Genomic DNA, 21,322 nt, shown 5'->3' on the forward strand with positions numbered 1-21,322 from the left:
GCTAAACCTGGGTCTGTTCACCTACAGGCAGTAAAGCTGAATCTGTTGACACTGGGTTGTGATGAAAGACAGTGTGGGATTTATCGCAGGCGCCAAGCAAGACTGGATGAATCACAAACTGGAATCAAGATTGCCGGGAGAAATAATCACCTCAGATATGCAGAAAGTGAAGAGGAACTAAAGAGCCTTTTGATGAAGGTCAAAGAGGACAGTGAAAAAGCTGGCTTGAGCTCAACATTCAGAAAACTAAGGTCATGGCATCTGGTCCCATCACTTCATGGCAAATAGAATGGGGAAAAAATGGAAACAGTGGCATATTTTATTTTCTTGGGCTCCAAAATCACTGCAGATGGTGACTGCAACCATTAAATTAAAAGACGTTTGCTCCTTAGAAGAAAGCCTGTGTAAAACCTAGACGGCTTATTAAAAAGCAAGACATCACTTTGCTGACAAAGGTGTGTATAGTCAAAGCAATGGTTTTACCATCAGCCATATACAGATGTAAGAGTTAGACCATAAAGAAGGCTGAGTGCCAAAGAATTGATGCTTTTAAACTGTGGTGTTGGAGGAGACGCTTGACAGTCCCCTGGACTGCAAGGAGATTCAACCAGTCCATCCTAAAGGAAATCAACCCTGAATCGGTGGAAGGACTGATGCTGAAGCTGAAGCTTCAATACTTTGGCCATGTGATGCAAAGGGTTGACTCAATGGAAAAGACCCTGATGCTGGGAAAGATTGAAGGCAGGAGGAGACGAGGGCGACAGAGGATGAAGTGGGTAGATGGCATCACTGACTCAATGGACATGACTTTGAGCAAACTCAGGGAGATAGTGGAGGACAGGGAAGCCTGGCAGTGCTGCAGTCCTTGGGGTTGCTAAGAGTTTGACATGACTTAGTGAGTGACTGAACAACGACAAAAGCAAGGAATTTGGTGAGCTAATGCTCAAAAGGCCCAAACTCCCCAACGGCTTTTTTAGGGAAAAGTTATTAAAGACAGGGAGGAGGAGAGGGTTGTGTAATCAGTTTGCATACACTCTCCTGATTGCTTGGTGGTCAGGAGTCGGCATCAACAACCTTCTTGTTCCAGTTGGTCTGGAATCTATGTGCTTGTGCTCAGCATGCAATTGACTTCTTCCAGCTGGTGGGGATTTCAGCGTCCTCAAAACAGCTCAAGGATATGTCCTAGAATATTATCTACAGCCCTTGAGGAGGACCCGAAGATTCTTGACTTTGTTTAGTAACTTAAACTATTATTATTTTGTCTCGCTTGAGTGTTTTCCTTTGTCTCTACATTTTCTCACTTCTCTGATGAAATTTGTGCTTCGGAACTACGAAGGCTTAAAAGGCTACAATTTTTCTACAAACAAGAAGCAGGTGGCATACGCCGTGGCATATCCCAGGAAGGCTCCATAGCCCTGTTCAGTTTCAGGGTGACTGGGCATTTTTCTCTCACCTACCAGCATGATTCCTGTCTCGTTTTCGCTTGCTGGAGGTGGAGTTACAGGAGTACACATTAAGACACGTAAGCATTTTTAAAGTTTCTGCTTGCACGTATTGGGTAATCTGGCTCGGGCAACCTACCTTACCTAGCCAGGGTCAGACTAAAGAGGCACTACGGAGTGCGGCGGCGAAGGAGAGTCAAGATCTGGAGCCATTAGCTTTCGCCGTTCGTCAACCATAGGAGTTTTCCTTCCCTCCTCCATCTTCACAGTGCCATCTCTCTAAAGCTCCTTGAATGTGTAGGGACAACATAATGACACTGAAGTCCTTCCAGATTTTAATTTTGAAACCATCAGTTAGTTCTGCCATAATAGAGCCGTGATCGGAAGTGATTTCGTCGAAGACTGAGATCTTGCTTTTTACTGGAGTGCAGCCTGGCTTTCATTGTCGTCCATTCTCATGTCAGGCGTATCGGCCACAATCCTACCCACCTGCTGGTGTGCGAGCCTTCCAGGCGCCGGGCCAACATGCAGGGAAGCAGACAGCCATGTGCTTTAATCAGCATCTGTATCTTAATTTGGAGGGGGGGTGCTCTTTGAGCCATGTTAAACAAAAACATAAAAATTATCTTGAAAACACCTTGATGAAAAGACGTTTACTGACTTTCTCATCAGATGGGAGGAGAGTACTGAATATGGGGATAAGTGGCCAGCAGCACGGATACCACCAAACTCAAAATAGAAAACCTAATAAATGCTTAGTTTAACAGGGCAATCATGAAGAATCATCAATTGTAATAAAGAGAAAGATAAATAACCAATGACATTCTCAGTGCCCCCTTACTCTTCTGCCACAAGGACATATATTACATGAAACATATGCCCGTAATTGGGAGGCAAATAGAATCACTGAAAAAGAGATACTCAACTGACAGCAATAAAGTTTAGACCAAATATCAGAAAACTATTAAGCCTGGCAGTAACATTGATGAGAGTGCTCTTTTCTTACTTGCTTAGTCCTAGGAGGACCACTGACTTGCTCTTTTGTTTCAGCTGGTGGAAGGGTAAACTAATCTCATTTAATTGGCAGAAGATGCAGAATCTGTGCTTTGCCTCTTCATTGCAAAGATGACTGAGAGCTAACTGAAGCTCCAGTGAGATGATTGGGTTTAATACATTATTTATTTCCTGGGAAGTTAGAGACTTGTAGAGGTGCACACCTCAGCTCAGTGAGAAACATTCTGCTGGCCTGAAGTTAAATTGTAAAGGAAGTTGGTCATAGTTTCAAATCCTAGCCCAAATCCTTTTCTCTAGGACATACTCCTTTGCAAATCATCACTTAGTATCCTAAATGGAGGCCTCCAGTTTTCCTTCCTATCAAAGACCCAAAACCTAGTATTGCATGTCAGTATTAATTATGGTTAACAGGTGAAAGCATTTTCCTCTAAAGGGAATAAAGCTACTGAAGAAAGATTTTATCAGTGAAGATGTATACACCATTAACACCCCTGAAATGACATCAAAGTAGGTCTCCTTTACAAGACAGCATACTGAACTTTAGAGTTCACTGGCATATATATACATATAAACAAAAAAGATATCTAGCACATCAGACGGTGAAAGTTTACCAACTGTTGTTTAAATACAGCATGTTGAAGACCTCTGATGGTCCTCCCCTTCTAAAACCCCACCAAAGATACAGCAAAGAGTAAATGCAAATGTCAAAAACAATAAGAAAAGAGACAATGGCAGATGAAGTTGGTTAGCAATATTTAGGAAGACTGACAGCAGGTGGACTCAAGGTACTGACTCGTATCAGCTTCTCTACTCTGCTGAGTTTCTGTGGGATAGAGGCGCTGGTGCTGGTGATGGTGAAGGTGATGGAGGTGGAGGTGTTGCTGGAGAACATCCCCTCCCTTCTACACTATGAATGGTTTGAGGACTGAGAGTGCTCATCTTGTGTACCTTGGACACGTTTGTGAGAGCTGGCTAAGTAGTAGTATCATAGTAAATGTCTGTAGAAATAAATGGAATGTTCTCTCAACTGCGTAGGATCCAAGGTTTTATCCTGCTTGTAAGCAATTAGGTTAGCCACCACATGGACATTGACAGAAGACATGGGACTCCTGGGCTAGAGACAAAGGGGTTTATTGCCCATGGCAATAAACAAGTAAGGTGAGCTTCATATTCAGGGTCAAGTTTCATGAGGGTGATCCAGAATATATCAGGGTCACGCCTATGCAGCAGGTTTGTGTCACCGCTAAGGAAACCTCAATCTTCTATAATCTCCTTCTTTCCTCATGCAAGCTTTTCCAACCTTTGCCCTGGCGAAAATAGTATCTTTATTATACTGGACAACAAACAAGCTTTCCCTCTATTTCAGAGAGACACACCATCTCTATCTTCTGAAGCTATATTTGTTACGTGAACATTCTTGAAAGAAAATAATGGATAACTCATTTTAAATGCTTCTGCTCATGAGATGTGTAGAAACACAAGAATCCTGGGGAGATATGTCTCCTAACCTGTCTCCCCAGAGGCCATGAGACTTTCCTGATACTTCTGATGGACTAAACATACCTTCACTGTGAAATACTCACAGCTAGCTGGCCAGTTCTTTGCCTGTTTTTCTCAGGCCAAACCCCTCTGTCTATGGGTTGCGCCGTGATATGGTGACTGAGCCTCCATGCCTCCATCTTCCAGCCCCCTTCCAGATGGATTTGACCCGTAGGAGGCATGGATGAGGCAGTATACGCACCAGGGCAGGAGGGGGAAATAGTGCTCCAGCTCCTGCTCTCCAGCTCAGGTCTGCACCGTCCAGGAGGAGGGCACAGCTGCGGCTACCCCCTCCAGCTCTCCCTGACCTTCCCAGGCCGGGAGGCAGCCTCCCCTCAGTGAATGCCGCAGCCAGGGCTGGAGTGGCTGCCGCCCCCCACTCCCACCCACCCGCCGGCCCCTGCCAGGCCCTCCCAGGCACCCCATCCTCACTGCCTTCCAGCCTCTGCACCTTCTAGAATCCGACGGGCTGTGCTCTTCCTGAGACACTGGCGCAAAAATCAGCTCCACGAGCGGGTCCCTTCCTATTCCACAGAACCTTTAGGTGCTATAACAGTGACACCACCTCTTCCAACTTGTTTCCCCAGCCCTCAAGGTGGTAGTTTTTCCCGATGTTTTCTCTCGGTTACCTCAGCATCCTATTTTCAACCTTTCGATGCCTGTGTAACAACTCTTTGAAAGGATGGGTTTGCTTTCCAGGATGGACTCGGACGGATACACAGACCACAGTTAGAGATGACTTTCTATTCTAGCCCAGAGTTTAAATTTTTACTTCTTTTCAATTTAACTGTTATCTTTATCAGAGGACATAGTTCAGACTATCAAGTAGTACAGCAGGCCCTTGCGCAGTTGGCATGCTGGTGAGTGGTGACTGGGCTTTTTCTACAAGTGTGATGATCCACCAGCTGGACAATGCATAGAACCTACAAGCTCTAGATAAACTAGTCATTTATGGGCACCATTGTAAGCTCAGAGGTTAAATAACTTATCCAAGAGCAATGATAGTCCTTAGAGGAGGTCTTTCATTTCTCTTTTGGAAATATGTCCCAACTGTTTACCAAGATGATGGTAATAATATTACTCTACACATGAAAATTTGTTGTTTTTTACAAGTTTATAATCTTATGAAAATTATATATTATATATTATATATATATTATATATTATATACTATAGTATATAATATATAGTACTATAGTATATAATATATACTATTCACTGTCTAATTAATAAAGGAGTCAGTTTGAAAGAAAATTTATGGATCTTTTCTGTGACTTTGTTTTTCTAATCATAAAATATTGAGATTCAAATATATGTATATATATATGTCTGTGTAATATTTCTCAGAGACCAAAACATGCTGTTTATGGTTTTTTAGATGAAAGAAAATTCAAAATAATTTTAGTGGTAAATAATTATCAGCAATAAAAAATCAGAAGCTTCTTGAGTTCATGAAAGTGAAAGTGAAGTCTCAGTTGTGTCCGACTCTTTGTGACCCCATGGACAGTAGCCTGCACCAGGCTGCTCCGTCCATGGGATTTTCTAGGCAAGAGTACTGCAGTGGGTTGCCATTTCATAATACTTTATTATTTGGCTAAAACGTGTACAAAAGCACTTGCTGGCAAATATAGTTACAGAGGCAGATGTTACTCTGGATTGCCCTATCCTTTAAATAAGAATGCAGGTTAATGCTGATTATTTTAACAAATGCCTGCAAAGATATATGCCTTCAGGAAGCATACCAACTGAATTGTAAATGGTTTCTAGAGACCAAATCCTTTAAAATCCTTCCACAGCATGTAGCAATTTTAATACTATCAAAAGCTAGTTTAGTATATTTCACTATCATCAGATTGGGAATGAAATATTTGGGGCGCAACTAATAATAGCCCTGCTCACATTGTTTCATGAGAGTCTACCTTTTATGAAGCGAGTCCTATCTCTATGAATAATTTGTTCCATAACCCAACTCAATCTGTTGGTTAGAATTTGGATATTATTGCATAATCTTATTGAGAAAAATAGAGTCACATCTTGAACAGTCAAGGAGCTCTTTTATTCATTTTCAATAATAATGTAAAAATGGAACCACAAATTGATTTGTGCATGTGGCACTATTTAAAATAAAAAAGAAGAAATATTCTGTTTTAGAGGGTTCACTTCTTCAAGGAACTGCAGCAACATCCTTTTTTCTGCTCTGCTAGTGTTTTGTTGAGTTTTAACCATTTATTTGCTCTTATAAAATTTCCAATGGGATTTGTCTGCTTGAAAAAGATGTATGTTCATGTTAGCATGTGTTTTATCTGAATGAATACATAAAGGACAAGGAAAACAAATGCATCAAATTGAATGAGTGGATTTATCTTAATGACCAGAATGGATCATTCTGTGATGTAGCTGAATTTCACTCCAAAGTGTCCGTTTTAAACATTTCGACCCCATTGCCAGTGAGCTGTCTTAGTTACAGCTTCCTCTCTCTCTTGCATCCTTAATCTCTCTCTGCCTTTACTTCTGCTGGAAACTTGTTCCCTTCTGCTCTCTTCTGCATTGAAACCTTCTCTCTGCCCTGCACCCTCTTCAAGCTATTGTTCTCTGACTCTCCCCCACTTTTCCACCGCATTGTGAAAGAGCCTCCTAGCCCCGCCTCCATCCTCTACCACCTGCTCACCTAACTCTCCAAAAAGTGGCTTTCAGGACAACATTCTGAATCATCTCTACCTCGTGCAGGAAGGAAGGGAAATGCTATTAGATGAGAGTACACGGAGAGCATCAACCGTTTTGACAGTGTTCTATTTGTTAAATATTTTATGTATGAATATGTATATTAAAATTATTCTGTCACTATTTTACTAAAACTGTTATCGATAAACATCTAGTTGTTAAGACTAATGGCCTCCCCAGTTTTTTAACCTTCTATAATATTTGATGCAATTGACCAAACTTTGTATAAAAGTTGTTTTCTAGAAATGGACTCACACACATGGAAAACAAACCTAGGGTTAACAAGGAGGAAGTGGGGCGGGATAAACGGAAAGTTTTCAATTAACATATACACACTGCTGTACATAAAACGGGCAAACAACAAGGACCGACTGTATGGCACAGGAAACTATATTCAGTGTCTTGTAATAAGCTGTAATGGAAAGAATCCGAAAAATATCTCTATAGATACATCTGAATCACAATATCACACTTCAATTTAAAAAATTGTTTTCTGACTCTAATGTAGTATATGCTCATAAAAATATGGATAATATAGTGAAATTACTTACTTTTATTTAAGTATACATTGTTTAAGCAAAAAACTTCAATCTCTATCATTCCCACTCTCCAGACCTTAGATCTCAGGCATAACCCGCAGATACTAGGCTCACAAACTCCTGCGCTTTTGCTTCTGTTCTTCTCTGTATTGGGAGTATTTTAACCACTCTTTCGGTCCCTCACCTTCCAGCTTACTTGTTCTGAGGATGCCTATGCCGGCATAGCCAACGCCAGGGCAGAGGACACCGGTTCAACCTCGATCCCTCGCCTGGGAGGTTCCGCGTGCTGGGGAGCATCTCAGCTCGCGTGCCTACCGCCCACGCCCCGCCCCAAGGGAAGCCACCAATGAGAAGGCCGCGCACCGCCAGGGAAAGGGGCCCCACCGGATGCAGCTAGAGAAAGCCCGTGCACAGCAGCCAAAGTAAAGAGCCCGGCACAGCCAAGCGCAAATAGCGGAACACGCAGAATATTTCCTAAAGCAGCGACAGCAGGCTGACAGACCAGAGGAAGCATTTCAGGAGCTGGTTTGCTTCTGGGGCATCTTGGAGTCTGAAACTGGAACCTCCCTTGCTATAGAAACACTCTTTCCCTCTTGCTCTCTCTCTTGCTTCCAGTTACTTCAACCCTGGCTTGTCCTGGCTTAGCTTTATTCTGTTCAACTGAAGATGGATACTTAAAGATGGTTGGCTTAAAGCTCAACATTCAGAAAACTAAGATCATGACATCTGGTCCCATCACTTCATGGCAAATAGACGGAGAAACAGTGGAAACAGTGAGAGACTTTATTTTTTGGGACTGTGAAATCACTGCAGATGGTGACTGCAGCCATGAAATTTAAAAACGCTTACTCCTTGGAAGGAGACTTATGACCACCCTAGACAGCATACCAAAAAGCAGAGACATTACTTTGCCAACAAATGTCCATCTAATCAAGGTTATGGTTTTTCCAGTAGTCATGTATGGACGTGAGAGCTGGACTATAAAGAAAGCTGAGCAGTGAAGAATTGATGCTTTTGAACCCTGGTGTTGGAGAAGACTCTTGAGAGTCCCTTGGACTGCAAGGAGATCCAACCAGTCCATCCTAAAGAAGGTCAGTCCTGGATGTTCATTGGAAGGACTGATGTTGAAGCTGAAATTCCAGTCCTTTGGCCACCTGATGCAAAGAGCTGACTCATTGGAAAATCCCTCCCTGATGCTGGGAGGGATTGGGGGCAGGAGGAGAAGGGGACGACAGAGGATGAGATGGTTGGATGGCATTACCGACTCAATGGACATGATTTGGGTGGACTGCGGGAGTTGGTGTTGGACAGGGAGGCGTGGCGTGCTGCGGTCCATGGGGTCACAAGAAGTCGGAGACGACTGAGCAACTGAACTGCACTGAACTGAAGGTGGATGCAGACACTGGAGGCAAACAGAGACTGGACAAAAGTAGAAGGGAACAGAATTCAGGCAGTGGTAAACTCAGACCACCAGTCCTTAAGCTCAGCTCCAGCTTCTCTAACCCTTTATCTTTTTCCAGCTATGCTAACTAACCTACCCTGCTAGTTTAAGCCACTGGAGTGAGTTTTTGTCATTTACAATTAAGACAGTTCTGACTGATGTAGGTAAATGATTTTTCACAGCACCTGTTAATTGATTTAGGAGAAATTCAGTAAAATACAGTGACTTCAAAATGGATTAGAGTCCTCCATATCATTGAAATGTGTCAATGAAAACTGTGGGTCCTGTCTTAGATGTCCTCAAATTTGGGGGTGATCCTGAAACAGGAGGAAAGGGGGCAGGGCACAGTCATTAAAAGAATCACACAGCCCGAGGAGACAGCATAAACTGATTAGAACCAGATAGGTCCAAGATGGCGGAAAGTCAGCTTCCACTAGGCCTTGAGCCTCATATATGCTCATCGTAACACGTCAGCAAGCCAAGTGACTCACCTACAGGAGCCGAGACAGTTCTGAGGCCAATATCAAAGAGGGAAAAGTGAGTGGTGGCTCAGTTCCTGGAAATCTCTGCCCCTTCTCCCGAAAGTAGTTGAAATAATCCTCCCACTCATTCAGTTCAGCTCTGTTCACTCAGTCACTCAGTCATGTCCTACTCTTTGCGACCCTGTGGACTGCAGCACTCCAGGCCTCCCTGTCCATCACCAACTCTCCGAGCTGGGTGAAACTCATGTCCATCAAGTTGGTGATGCCATCCAACCATCTCATCCTTTGTCGTCCCCTTCTCCTCCCACCTTCAATCTTTCCCAGCATCAGGGAATCTTTCCCACTCATTCAGTTCAGTTCAGTTGTTCAAACATGTCCGACTCTTTGCGACCCCATGAACTGCAGCACGCCACGCCTCCCTGTCCATCACCAACTCCCGGAGTTCACTCAGACTCACGTGCATCACGTCAGTGATGCCATCCAGCCATCTCATCCTCAGTCGTCCCCTTCTCCTCCTGCCCCCAATCCTACCCAGCATCAGAGTCTTTTCCAATGAGTCAACTCTTCGCATGAGGTGGCCAAAGTACTGGAGTTTCAGCTTCAGCATCATTCCTTCCAAAGAAATCCCAGGGCTGATCTCCTTTAGAATGGACCAGTTGGATCTCCTTGTAGTCCAAGGGACTCTCAAGAGTCTTCTCCAACACCACAGTTCAAAAGCATCAATTCTTCGGCGCTCAGCCTTCTTCACAGTCCAACTCTCACATCCATACATGACTACTGGAAAAACAGCCTTGACGAGACGGACCTTAGTTGGCAAAGTAATGTCTCTGCTTTTGAATATGCTATCTAGGTTGGTCATAACTTTTCTTCCAAGGAACAAGCATCTTTTAATTTCATGGCTGCAATCACCATCTGCAGTGATTCTGGAGCCCAAAAAATAAAGTCTGACACTGTTTCCACTGTTTCCGCATCTATTTCCCATGAAATGATGGGACCAGAGGCCATGATCTTTGTTTTCTGAATGTTGAGCTCTAAGCCAACTTTTTCACTGTCCTCTTTCACTTTCATCAACAGGCTTTTTAGTTCCTCTTCACTTTCTGCCATAAGAGTGGTATAATCTGCATATCTGAGGTTATTGATATTTCTCCCGGCAATCTTGATTCCAGCTTGCGCTTCTTCCAGTCCAGTGTTTCCCATGATGTACTCTTCATATAAGTTAAATGAGCAGGGTGACAATATACAGCCTTGACGTACTCCTTTTCCTATTTGGAACCAGTCTGTTGTTCCATGTCCAGTTCTAACTGTTGCTTCCTGACCTGCATATAGATTTCTCAGGAGGCAGGTCAGGTGGTCTGGTATTCCCATCTCTTGAAGAATTTTCCACAGTTTATTGTGATCCACACAGTCAAAGGCTTTGGCATAGTCAATAAAGCAGAAGTAGATGTTTTTCTGGAACTCTCTTGCTTTTTCCATGCAGATGTTGGCAATTTGATCTCTGGTTCCTCTGCCTTTTCTAAAACCAGCTTGAACATCAGGAAGTTCTCAGTTCACATATTGCTGAAGCCTGGCTTGGAGAATTTTGAGCATTACTTTACTAGCATGTGAGATGAGTGCAATTGTGCAGTAGTTTGAGCATTCTTTGGCATTGCCTTTCTTTGGGATTGGAATGCAAACTGACCTTTTCCAGTCCTGTGGCCACTGCTGAGTTTTCCAAATGTGCTGGCCTATTGAGTGCAGCACTTTCACAGCATCATCTTTCAGGATTTGAAATAGCTCAACTGGAATTCCATCACCTCCACTAGCTTTGTTCGTAGTGATGCTTTCTAAGGCCCACTTGACTTCACATTCCAGGATGTCTGGCTCTAGATGAATGATCACACCGTGATTATCTGGGTCATGAAGATCTGTTTTGCACAGTTCTTCTGTGTATTCTTGCCACCTCTTCTTAATATCTTCTGCTTCTGTTAGGTCCATACCATTTCTGTCCGTTATCGAGCACATCTTTGCATGAAATGTTCCCTTGGTATCTCTAATTTTCTTGAAGAGATCTCTAGTCTTTCCCATTCTGTTGTTTCCCTCTATTTCTTTGCATTGATCGCTGAAGAAGGCTTTCTTATCTTTTCTTGCTATTCTTTGGAACTCTGCATTCAGATGCTTATATCTTTGCTTTTCTCCTTTGCTTTTTGCCTCTCTTCACAGCTATTTGTAAGGCCTTTAGCCTATAAAATTACCCAGTTCATAAAAACAAGCCATGCCCTATTTCCCTCCTTCTGAGGTGGCCCCACACTGTGTCTGTAGAGTGTGTTTCTTCTAAATAAATCCGTTTCTTACCTATCACTTTGTGTCTCACCAAATTCTTTCTGCACTGAGACACAAAGGACTTGAACCTCAGGAAGTCCAGACACAGGTAAGCGCTCCTAATTATAAGACTGTGGGTTCAAGTCTCAATAAAAGGTGAAAAATGTGTGAAAGTATTAGTCACTCAGTGGTGTCTGTCTCTGTGACGCCATGGACTGTAACCCACCAGGCTCCTCTGTCCATGGAACTCTCCACTCAAGAATCCTGGAGTGGGTTGCCATTTCCTTCTCCAGGGTATCTTCCTGACCCAGGGATTGAACCTGCCTCTCCCAGATTGCAGGCAGATTCTTTACTGTCTGAGCCACCACGGAAGCGAAGAATCCTGGAGTGGGTTGCCATTCCCATCTGCAGGCGATCTTCCGACCCAGGGATCGAATCTAAGTCTCCTGCATTGCAGGTGGACTCCACCATCTGAGCTGCCAGGGGAGCCCCCAGTCAGGTATACTCGCACACCTGTAAGACAAGCAGAGCTTTCATCTTTAAAAACCTTTGATTTAAGGCGCTTCCATGGGGGCTCGGTGGTGAAGAATCCAGCTGCCAGTTCAGGGGACACAGGTGCGATCCCTTGCCCAGGAAGATGCCTCGGGCGGCGGAGCGTCAAAGCCTGTGTACCGCAACTATGGAGCCTGTGCTCGGAGCCTGGGAGGGGCAACCACAGAGCCCGTGAGCCCCGGGGCCTGTGCTCCGCAGCGGGAGGCCGCCGCCGTGGGAAGGCTGCAAACCGCAGCCAGAGGAAAGCCTGCCCAGCAACCAGGGTCCAGCAGTCACAAACGAAGTAACGAGCTAAATAAAAATAGTAAAAAACCAACCCAAAACTTTCCGTTTTAGAAAAAAATTGAGATTTCAGTTTCTTTCCCGCAACCTTTCTACATCTACCACACTCATCAGGTTCTCAGATTTACACACTGTCGTTATATGTCTTAAAGATACTCCTTATCTCTTTCCTCATTATCACTTCTTGTTTTGTATAAATTGCTGTTATGTTGAGCTTTCTCTCTCCTTTTTATTAAGGCAGTTATCCATTTACCAGTTTTATCTGAATTATCATAGGAAAATTTATTTTCCCTATAAAAATAATTGGCTTTCTTAACTGCAGTTTTATTCAGTAGTGCCTAAATTCATAACGGTTCTCCATAAGGGTTTTACTACGGGGAATTTATATTCCTTTTATTTAAAATCTTTTTGAAGCAGTCCAAATTTCTTTACTTTTGGCATTTCCAAATTCTTAGTGAATGACCAGGAATCCATCTGTTGCTAGCTGTTTCGGAAGCCTCCCATAAGCTGTAATGTGATGCAATGCTATGCTAAATTAAAATTTATATATTCTTTGATTTTCTTTTTAATGGCTATTAGGAAACTTTTATCCTTGAGTAATGGATTATTGAATATCCAACATGGCCTTGCTTTATCTTTCTCTGTTCATATTATCTGTATTAATCCACTTCTACACGATCAGATGAAAGGAGAGTCTGCATCTAAATTTCTAATGGGCTCCTAAATATATTGTTTTTTGCATGCTCAAATATATACTTAGCATAAAGACTAGTGATTCAAAAAACTGTTACCTGTATTCCCAAAATTTTACTGGAATCTTTGGCAATATCTAAATCATCTGTTTTACGTGATTCAGAATATAGAAATATGAGAGGGTTAGAATTTATGGGGTTTTCCTGTAAAACACAAGTTCTGAATGATGACAAATTGATTTTCTTACTGAAAGACCACATTACCTTCTGTGTTTATTTTCTTTTTAAAAACCAGTCTCGACTATAATAAATCCACACACAATGGGATTATTTTAAGGGATGGTATCACCGACGTGATGAACATGAGTTTGAGCATGCTCCGAGAGTTGGTGATGGACAGGGAGGCCTGGCGTGCTGCAGAGTCCGTGGGGTTGCAGAGTCGGACGTGACTGAGTGACTGAACTGACTGAACTGATGGACAAACTTGGTTGAATCAGGAGGGCAAAGGAAGTCTGTTTTTCTAGAATGAGGGCGTACGTGTTCTGGCATACACCTCCTTCTAGGTCAGCGGTCTGTGAAGCCTTGCTCCGGATTCGGGTGGGCTCCTGAGTGGGCTCCTAGTGTGCTGTGAGCTAACGCCGCGTGGCGGTAACGTCTAGGCCGCGACAACGTCTGCGTCAGGTCTCCGGCATACAGGAGTAATCCATCCCTTGTTCTTACGAAAAGGCACTTTACCTTCCCCGTTAATTTCAGTGACGTTTCTCTGACAGTATACATTGAGAGAAGACCGCAGATGGCGGAGCTGGTTTCACGGATTTTTAAGACGTATTTTAATTGTGGTAAAACATACATAAAATGAACTCTGCCATTTTAACCATTTTTATAGTAATCATGTGGCACTAATTACATTTACAGTGTTGAACAAACATCACCACTATTTCCAAAATTTTTTCATAACCCTACAGAGAAATCCTCCCCCCATTGAGCAGCAGCTCCTCAGGCCTCCCTCTCTTCAGCCTCTGATAACCTCTAACTGTCTGCCTCTATGAACTTTGGATATTTCATGTAAGTGGAATCACACAATATTTTCCCTTTTGTGTTCGGCTTATTTTCTTAGTATAATGTTTTCAACTTTCATCATCTTTAGCACATGCCAGAATTCCTTTTTGTGACTGAATCATGTTCTATTGTACGGATGTATCACATTTTGTTTATCCACTCATCTGTCAAGAGACACTTGAGTTGTTTACACATTTTGGCTATTGTAAATAATGCTGCAATGAACACTGGCATGCAAGTATCTGCTTGAGTCCTTGTTTCCAATTCTTTTGGGGCATACACTTAGGAAAATAATTCTTGGGTCTTACAGTAATTCTATACTTAGCTTTTCAAGGAACCATGAAACTGCTTTTCACAGTGTGAACGATGTTCGATTCCCACCTGCAACGTATAAGGTTCAGCTTCTCTGCGTCCTTAGCACTTGTCATTTTCTGCTGTTTGTTTGCTCATTCACTTATTTATTACTAACAGCCACCTAACAACGTTGAAGTGATATCTCATAGTGGTTTTAATTTGCATTTCCCTAATGACGAAAGATATCGAGAATCCTCTCATGTACTTATTGGCCATTTGTATCTCTTCTTTGGAGAGATGTCTACTCAAGTTCTTTGCCCATTAAGAAAAAAATTAATTCTGGATATTAAACCCTTACCACATATGTGACTTCCCCAATTTTTCTCTTTCTGTAAATTGTCTTTTTATTCTCTTGATAGTGTCTTTTGATGCACAAAAGTTTTTAATTTGAATGAAGTCCAGTTTTCCTATTTTTTGTTGTTTCTGCCTGTACTTTGGTGTTATATGTAAGAAAATATTCCCAAATATAAGATCATGAAAACTTGTTCCCATGTTTTCTTCTATGAGTTTTTTGGTTTCAGTTCTTAAACTTAGGTGTTTGATCCATTTTGAGTTAATCTTTATATATGATGTAAGGGGTTTAATGAAGTTTCTGAAACCAACAAAGAGTAGATTTTTAAAACCTTTTAGAAAAAGAGAACCCTTGTGCACTGTTGGTAGGAATTTAAATTGGTATAGCCCATATGGAAAATGGCATGGTGGCTTCCTGAAAAAATTAAAAATAGAATTAACTACCATACGATCCAGCAATCTCACTTTTGGGTATATATGTGAAGGAAATGAAATCACTGTCTCAAAGAGATATCTGCATTCCTGTATTTGTTGCAGCATTATTCATGATAGCCACAGCATGGAGACAACCCAAGTGTCCATCAACAAACAGATGAATTTAGAATATGTGGTATATTATTTAACCACAGAAAAGAAGGAAATTCTCTCTTTCATGTCCATATGGCTAGACCTTGAGGGCATTATGCTGAATAAAATAAGTCTTCTCTCATATATGTGGAATCTAAAAAAACCAGACTCATAGAAACAGAGTAGAATGGTGGTTATCAGGGGTGGGAGGTGGGAGAAACGGGGCGATGTTGATCCAAGGGTTCAAGGTTCCAGTTAGAAGGTGAATACATTCTGGGGATATAATGTACAGCGTGGCGATTATAAGTAACAACGTAGAGTTAACTGTGTCATATACTTGAAAGCTGGTAAGAGAGTTAATCTCACCAGGCAGAAAAACAAATGGTAACTTTGCGAGCTGATGCAAGTGTTAATTAACCTTTTCACAGTAATTATTTCACAATATATCCATGTATCAGATCATCACATTGTATACTTTAAACTTACATATGACATTGTATGCTAACTATATCTCAATAAAGCTGGAAAAACATGTTTATGAGAATCATCGCTACAACCAGATAAATATCACCAAAGTATATAACTTAAAACCTAGTTGATTTGTGGATTCTATCTACAAAACACAACCTTTTACATGGGTTCTTGAATACATATTATTTATCCATCGACTATCTTCAACGGCAAACTCTCTCCAAACTATCTCCTCTGATGCTATCACTAGGAAATACTTTTAAGCACAAAAAGATTTAAAAACAAAGCAAAAAGTAACTCTCATTACGCCACAGTCTTCCATTACATGAGCTACAGCTAGTGTGAATCTTTCAAGTGAGAACTGCTGCTTATGAATGAGGCTCTCAAAGATAAGCTATAATTTAGGAGGCAAAGTGCAAGGGAGAAAGCCTGGCTTTATGTAGTTGGGCTCTGGCTGAGATGCTTTGAGGCGGTTTCTGCTCTTCATTCCCTAAATAACATCCCCTGGCTTGTCAGGAAGTCAAACATTAGCTACATTTTTTTTTCGTTAAAACACTATCAACTTTTGGTAGAGATAAATTTTAAAAATACATTTCCAGAGTTATTAAAATTGTTTTAACAATTGTCATTTTCAGAGAGTCACTCTAAGAAAAGTTTTTAAAAAACAACTTTTAAAACAAACAACTGATAACGCTCAGAAATTATCAGTATTTGTGAAGAGAGGGGAAACTATATCGTGTACCACAAATCTTCAGCCACTCCAGCTCATTTAACCTTTTCTGAGTAAAACCACTGTCATGACCATTTGGGTTTTGTGCATTTGCTTCACACTCTCAGTAGCAAAGGTGAGGCAGAGTGGGGGTTTTCAGAGAAACTTATTAAACAATGATTCTGGAGTCTGGCTGTGCATTGGAATCACCTGGAGTGTTAAAAACAATACACGCAGTAATCATTTTATTAATCTAGTTAAATATACCTCATATATGCTGATCACGTGTGCATGCTTGTTAGCTGCACAGTCATGACAGACTCTGTGACCCTATGGACTGTAGACAAGGCTCCTCTGTCCATGGGATTCTCCAGGCAAGAATACTGGAGTGGGTTGCTGTTCCCTTCTCCAGGGGATCTTCCCAACCCAGGGACTGAACCTATGTCTCTTGCATTGCAGGCAGATTCTTCACCATCCGAGCCATGAGGGAAGCCTGTATACTGAGCATAGTGTATATTCATGTATTGGTTTTATATGCACATATGTATACTACACTTGGGACTTCCCAGGTGGTGCTAGAGGCAAAAAAAACCCTACCTGCCAATGCAGGAGGCATAAGAGACACAGGTTCAATCCCTGGGTTGGGAAGATCCCATGGAGGAGGGCATGGCAACCCACTCCAGTACTCTTCCCTGGAGAATCCCAATAGACAGAGGAGCCTGGTGGACTACAGTCCATAGGGTCATAAAGAGTTGGACACAACTGAAGCAACTTAGCACATATATACACTGAGTATATATATACATATGTCTATCTATCTATCTATCTGTTTCCACTGTTTCCCCATCTATTTCCCATGAAGTGATGGGACCAGAGGCCATGATCTTCGTTTTCTGAATGTTGAGCTTTAGGCCAACTTTTTCACTGTCCTCTTTCACTTTCATCAAGAGGCTTTTTAGTTCCTCTTCACTTTCTGCCAAAAGGGTGGTGTCATCTGCATATCTGAGGTTATTGATATTTTTCCCGGCAATGCTGATTCCAGCTTGTGCTTCTTCCAGTCCAGCGTTCCTCATGATGTACTCTGCATAGAAGTTAAATAAACAGGGTGACAGTATATAGCCTTGACAAACTCCTTTTCCTATTTGGAACCAATCTGTTGTTCCATGTCCAGTTCTAACTGTTGCTTCCTGACCTGCATACAGATTTCTCAAGAGGCAGGTCAGGTGGTCTGGTATTCCCATCTCTTGAAGAATTTTCCACAGTTTATTGTGATCCATGCAGTCAAAGGCTTTGGCATAGTCAATAAAGCAGAAATAGATGTTTTCCTGGAACTCTCTTGCTTTTTCCATGATCCAGTGGATGTTGGCAGTTCGATCTCTGGTTCCTCTGCCTTTTCTAAAACCAGCTTGAACATTGGGAAGTTCACAGTTCACATATTGCTGAAGCCTGGCTTGGAGAGTTTTGAGCATTACTTTACTAGCATGTGAGATGAGTGCAATTGTGCAGTAGTTTGAGCATTCTTTGGCATTGCCTTTCTTTGGGATTGGAATGAAAACTGACCTTTTCCAGTCCTGTGGCCATTGCTGAGTTTTCCAAATTTGCTGGCATATTGAGTGCAGCACTTTCACAGCATCATCTTTCAGGATTTGAAACAGCTCAATTGGAATTCCATCACCTCCACTAGCTTTGTTCATAGCGATGCTTTCCAAGGCCCACTTGACTTCACATTCCAGGATGTCTGGCTCTAGATGAGTGATCACATCATCATGATTATCTGGGTCGTGAAGATCTGTTTTGCACAGTTCTTCTGTGTATTCTTGCCACCTCTTCTTAACATCTTCTGCTTCTGTTAGGTCCAGACCACTTTTGTCCTTTATTGAGCACATCATTGCATGAAATGTTCCCTTGGTATCTCTAATGGGACCTTGGCATCTGGTCCCATCACATCATGGGAAATAGATGGGGAAACTGGAAACAGTGGAAACAGTGTCAGACTTTATTTTTTGGGGCTCCAAAATCACTGCAGATGGTGACTGCAGCCATGAAATTAAAAGACACTTACTCCTTGGAAGAAAAGTTATGACCAACCTAGATAGTATATTCAAAAGCAGAGACATTACTTTGCCGACTAAGGTCCGTCTAGTCAAGGCTATGGTTTTTCCTGTGGTCGTGTATGGATATGAGAGTTGGACTGTGAAGGAGGCTGAGCACCGAAGAATTCATGCTTTTGACCTGTGGTGTTGGAGAAGACTCTTGAGAGTCCCTTGGACTGCAAGGAGATCCAGCCAGTCCATTCTGAAGGAGATCAGCCCTGGGATTTCTTTGGAAGAAATGATGCTAAAGCTGAAACTCCAGTACTGTAGCCACCTCATGTGAAGAGTTGACTCATTGGAAAAGAGTCTGACGCTGGGAGGGATTGGGGGCAGGAGGAGAAGGGGATGACAGAGGATGAGATGGCTGGATGGCATCACTGACTCGATGGACGTGAGTCTGAGTGAACTCCGGGAGATGGAGATGAACAGGGAGGCCTGGTGCGCCGTGATTCATGGGGTCGCAAAGAGTCGGACACGACTGAGCGACTGAACTGAACTGATCTATCTCTGTCTCTCTCTCTATATATGGGCTTCCCTGATAGGTCAGTTTGTAAAGAATTAGCCTGCAATGCAGGAGACCTTGGTTCAATTCCAGGGTGGGGAAAATCAGCTGGAGAAGGGATAGGCTACACATACGAGTATCCTTGGGCTTTCCTTGTGGCTTATCTGGTAAAGAATCCACCTGCAATGTGGGAGACCTGGGTTTGATCCCTGGGTTGGGAAGATCCCCTGGAGAAAAGAAAGAATACCCACTCGAGTATTCTTGCCTGGACAATTCCATGGAATTTATAGTCTATGGGGTCACAAACAGTCGGACATGACTGAGCGACTTTCACTTTCATATATATATATATACACACACACACAAACATACATATATACATACAAAAACAATGGATATTTAGAGATCATATATACATATGTGCAAATATAAAATCTCCTTTTCTCCTTTACCTTTTGCTTCTGCAAGTGAACAATGCAAACAAATAGAGGAAAACAATAGAATGGGAAAGACTAGCAATCTCTTCAAGAAAATTAGAGATACCGAGGAAACATTTCATGCAACGATGGGCTCGATAAAGGACAGAAATGGCATGGACCTAACAGAAGCAGAAGATATTAAGAAGAGGTGGCAAGAATACACAGAAGAACTGTACAAAAAAGATCTTCATGACCCAGATAATCACGATGGTATGATCACTCACCTAGAGCCAGACATCCTGGAATGTGAAGTCAAGTGGGCCTTAGGAAGCATTGCTATGAACAAAGCTAGTGGAGGTGATGGAATTCCAGTTGAGCTATTGAAAATCCTGAAAGATGATGCTGTGAAAGTGCTGCACTCAATATGCAAGCAAATTTGGAAAACTTAGCAGTGGTCACAGGACTGGAAAAGGTCAGTTTTCATTCCAATCCCAAAGAAAGGCAATGCCAAAGAATGCTCAAACTACTGCACAATTGCACTCATCTCACATGCTCGTGAAGTAATACTCAAAATTCTCCAAGTGAGGCTTCAACAGTACGTGAACTGAGAACTTCCAGATGTTCAGGCTGGATTTAGAAAAGGCAGAGGAACCAGAAATCAAATTGTCAACATCCATTGGATCATAGAAAAGGCAAGACAGTTCCAGAAATACATCTGCTTCATTGACTACTCCAAAGCCTTTGACTGTGTGGATCACAATAAACTGTGGAAAATTCTTCAAGAGATGGGAATACCAGACCACCTGACCTGCCTCTTGAGAAACCTATATGCAGTTCAGGAAGTGTCATGGGTGGAGTTCCTCATGAGCTCCAAGTTAGGAAGCAACAGTTAGAACTGGACATGGAACAACAGACTGGTTTCAAATAGGAAAAGGAGTACGTCAAGGCTGTATGTTGTCACCCTGCTCGTTTAACTTATATGCAGAGTACATCATGAGAAATGCTGGGCTGGAAGAAGCACAAGCTGGAATTAAGATTGCCAGGAGAAATATCAATCACCTCAGATATGCAGATGACACCACCCTTATGGCAGAAAGTGAAGAAGAGCTAAAGAGCCTCTTCATGAAAGTGAAAGCAGAGAGTAAAAAAGCTGGCTTAAAAGTCAGCATTCAGAAAACTAAGATCATGGCATCCAGTCCCATCACTTTATGGCAAATAGATGGGGAAACAATGGAAACAGTGAAAGACTTCATTTTCTTTGGCTCCAAAGTCACTGCAGATGGTGACTGCAGCCATGAAATTAAAAGACACCCGCTCTTTGGAAGAAAAGCTATGACCAACCTAGGCAGCATATTAAAAAGCAGAGATAGCACTTTGCTGACAAAGGTCCATGTAGTGAAAGCTATGGTTTTTCCAGTGGTCATGTATGGATGTGAGAGTCGAACCATAAAGAAGGCTAAGCACCAAAGAACTGATGCTTTTGAACTGGGGTGTTGGAGAAGACTTTTGAGCAATCCCTTGGACTGCAAGGAGATCCAACCAGTCCATCCTAAAAGAAATCAGTCCTGAACATTCATTGGAAGGACTGATGCTCAAGCTGAAACTCCAATACTCTGGCCACCTGATGTGAAGAAGTGACTTGTTGGAAAAGACCCTGTTGCTGGGAGAGATTGAAGGGAGAAGGAAAAGGATGGGATGGTTGGATGGCGTCACAGGCTCAATGGATGTGAGTCCGAGCAAACTCGTGGCATTGGTGCCGGACGGGGAGGCCTGGGGTGCTGTGGTCCAGGGGGTCACCAAGAGTCTAACACAGCTGAGCGACTGATCAACAAGGACAACAGTAGAGAACTGATCA

This window comes from Ovis canadensis, chromosome 1 (genome assembly GCF_042477335.2).
Source record: "Ovis canadensis isolate MfBH-ARS-UI-01 breed Bighorn chromosome 1, ARS-UI_OviCan_v2, whole genome shotgun sequence".
Classification (NCBI taxonomy): Eukaryota; Metazoa; Chordata; class Mammalia; order Artiodactyla; family Bovidae; genus Ovis; species Ovis canadensis.